The sequence below is a fragment of the Triticum dicoccoides genome, chromosome 6B (genome assembly GCF_002162155.2).
Source record: "Triticum dicoccoides isolate Atlit2015 ecotype Zavitan chromosome 6B, WEW_v2.0, whole genome shotgun sequence".
Classification (NCBI taxonomy): Eukaryota; Viridiplantae; Streptophyta; class Magnoliopsida; order Poales; family Poaceae; genus Triticum; species Triticum dicoccoides.
In genome coordinates, this window is record NC_041391.1 from 228,830,465 (window position 1) to 228,834,370 (window position 3,906).

Genomic DNA, 3,906 nt, shown 5'->3' on the forward strand with positions numbered 1-3,906 from the left:
GTAGGGGGAGATGGACTATTCCTTGATTACTAAAAAATATTGTGAAAACATGAGGTGTTTTTTTGCTCAACTCCCCCGAGACCACAAAATTACCGGGGAAAGGGTTTTTGATGGTGTGACATGTGGTGGAGGTGATATTAGGAGAGATCCAACTCCCCCCTCGTGTAGGGGGGATGGACTATTCCTTGATTACTAAAAAATATTGTGAAAACATGAGGTGTTTTTTTGCTCAACTCCCCTGAGACCACAAAATTACCGGGGAAAGAGAATTGGATATGCTCTTAAAGTGGTGTTATATATCACGTTGATGCTTGAAAGTGTCATTCTGCACTTAGGATGCACCCGGGCGAACAGTAAATTCCGAAATAACAACAACAACACAACCTCTCAATCCCAAACAAGTTAGGGTGGAGTAGAGTCAAAACCTATGAAATATCGAAACCAAGTCAAGGTTCTCGCACATAGATAGATAACTTCCACGCACCCCTGTCGATGGCTATATATTTGTTGATATTCTAGTCCTTCAGATCTTTCTTTACGTACTCTTCTCATGTCAAGTTTGGTCTACCCAAACTTCTCTTGACATTATCAGCACGTCTTAACCGTTTGCTATACACTGATGCTTCTGGAAGCCTGCCTATATATGCTCAAACCATCTGAGGAAATGTTGGGCAAGATTCTTTTCAATCGGTGCCACCCAACTCTATGACGTATATCATCATTTCAGAATCGATCCTTTCTTATGTGGCTACATATCCATCTCAACATGCGCATCTTTGCTACACCTAACAGTTGGACATGTCGCCTTTTAGTTGACCAACATTCAGCTCCATGCAACATTGCATGTAAAATTCTATAGAGCCTACCTTTTGGCTTTTCTGGCACTTTTTATCACAGAGAACACTAGAAGCATGGCGCAACTTCATCAATCCATCTTTGATTCGATGGCTCACATTTTCATCGATATCACCATTGACTCAAATATCTAAAAATATCCTCCTAAGGCACCACCTACCCATCAAGACAAACTTTCTCATACTCTCGTGCCTTGTAGTAACGAAAGTGCACCTCATGTACAACATAGGCTAACTCTACCTATGTTGTCTCAACATAGCCAACCCAAGCGCAAATAAAGAAAAGGGTTGTGATAAACTTGGTGAGCCAACGTCAAAACTCATCCACTCTTATGAAGATAAAACCCAAAAAGAACAGTAAATTTAAAAAATTGAAAGAAAAATACAAAATGAATTGTGTTAAGCAAACATTCTTGACTTTTCCCCCTACATATAAATTTTCGTGAAGAGATTGCACTCGTGATGCTTTGGGTAAAAAAAAAAGAGACCCCAAATGCTTCAGAAATGAGCCATTTTACAATATCAATTTGATTTTCTATATCATGAGCACATTGAATGCTTTTTCTTCGCTAAATACTGCACGAGAATAAACATTCAAACATTTGTGTTGTGTATATTTTTAGATTATTTTACTATTACTTTGGATTTTTTTGTTCGGGATGCGTGTGCACCAGGAGCAGAAACTCCAAATACCTTGGTGCTTGGTGCTTGGGATCACTGACCTCGCATGTATTGTCAGTCTCTGAGGGGAACATCTATTTTGCAATTTGCACTGTGGATGTGACTTGTGAGTCGGAGCTGGGTTGGGCTGGGTTTGGTTTCATCGGCAGCTGACGACGCCACGATGGAGTGTGGTAGTGACAAAGAAGCTGATCAACCCACCTCCACGACCGCACCAACAGCGATCACCTCTTGTGTTGCTGGCTCGTTGGTCGGGCACACCAATTCCTCTCCGACTGTGGGGTCCTTTCCAACTTTGGCAAGTGCAACCATACTGGTAAATGGCAATCTTTCTTCAGTTGTCCCTTTTTTGTGTGATAATTGGATACACTCCATTGTTATGCCAATTGTCGAATTGCCTTCAAATTTGTAATTAAGGCAAGAGCACTAGAGATCCAAAAACTTGCAATGAATGTCATGATCTAGTTCACAAACTTATAAAAGGTAATCAAACCATCCTTAAACTTGCACTGCATGGGATGATTTAGTCCAGAGCCAATCATGAGTGAATCAATGGTGCCTTGCTGGCCGCATCATGGCAAAGTAGCTCGCCCCAGCATTTTTGCAAAAAACCATTTGACCTTTCGTGCGGTTCAATCCAGCTTATGTTTAGGCGTGCACGGTACAATCACGCGCGGGGTAAAACCCCCTTTGTCCTCCAAATCTCCTCCTCTTGCTTTGTCTTCTTCCTAACACTTGTTGTTTGGGCTACGTTACGGTAGCTACATGAGGCCGGCCACAAGCCTAATCAATTGGCTCGATAAACAAACGTCAATACTAGTTCGCAAAGAAACAAAGATATGTAAATTGTTTGCATGTGCATGTCTTTAAAAAAGACGCCTTTTTATTTCAGTTTATGATTATTATTTTCTATTTTTTTGTATTTTATTCATTTGCAACTGGGAAAAATAGAAAAATATAAGTTCAAGCCAGAACACGTAGCAAAAAAAGTAGATAATACAAAAGAAACCCTCTAGTTACACACATATTGCCGCGCTAGCAGTTGCGCGTGGAGTGCTCGTGTATAGTTAGTTGCATATCTAGTGATGGACATGTAACTGGCAGTTACATATCTGCCCTCTGATGCATATTTTCCATGCTGTTGTGCACGGCAAACTCATAGATGCGTATGTCGTCCTTGCGGGGGTCTGATCGTGTCACTTCCAGCATCGAAGCAAGGCCGGTGCCAAATGTTGTGCCAGCACGGTCGTCGATGTGTACGTCGTCCTTGCGAAGGTGTGCCCGACGAAGGAGAGGTTCAGAGCTCAAGTACGTGTGCGCATCGAATAAATAAATTTACCGGTGCTGGGAGCTACCGGTGAGTGCCCACCAATCAAATGCAGCCAGCTAACTTTGTGTGGGTCAAGTATCCAACGTATTGCATTGCTTTCTCATTTTACCAACTTTGTATTTCTTGAACCTGGGCCCCATGAACAGACAAAACAACCCTGACGCACGCAGCTTTTTTCTGTGCACAATACGGAACAGGGCAACTCATCTCTTGTCTGTACCTATAAAAACCATCAGTATTAATTTCCTTTCAATATTTTAGATGGTTGATATCTTTAAAAGCAAAAAACTATTTTTTTATTTTTTTTATATATTTGAACTCATGATGCCAAGATCTATAGAACAAGTATAATTTTGGATAGTTTTCAAACATGTTCAAATTAAGATGTTTCAAACCACTTATTTCACTTTAAAAAACCCGCTTCTCTCTTTGAAACAATCTATTTCACAATTTAAAAACTGATCTCAATTATTTCACTCATGCATTTTTTTGTTATTTCAATTTCAAAACACACCAACTTCACAAAAAGTAGTTTCACAAATTTTAAAAACAATATTTTCATATATTTGGCAAAAGTTAATTTCATATATCACATTTATTTTAGAATACTTTTACTATTTCATATATCACAGATGTTCTTTATTTAAGATATCACGCATAATTTGAAGAGAAATATATTTAACATGTTGAAAAAAATCCGCTTCTCCCTTTGAAACAATCTATTTCACAATTTTAAAATTGATTTCAATTATTTCACAGATGCATTTCTTTGTTATTTAAATTTCAAAACACATCGACTTCACAAAAAGTAGATTCACACATTTAAAAAATAATACTTTCATATATTTGACAAAAGTTAATTTCATAGAACACATTTGTTTTAGATCACTTTAACTATTTCATATATCACACATGTTCTTGGTGTCATATATCACACAAAATTTGAAGAGAAATCTATTTCACATGTTGGAAAAAGTTATTTCACAGATGAATTTCTTTGTTATTTCAATTTCAAAAACATCAGTTTCACAATTATTTCAA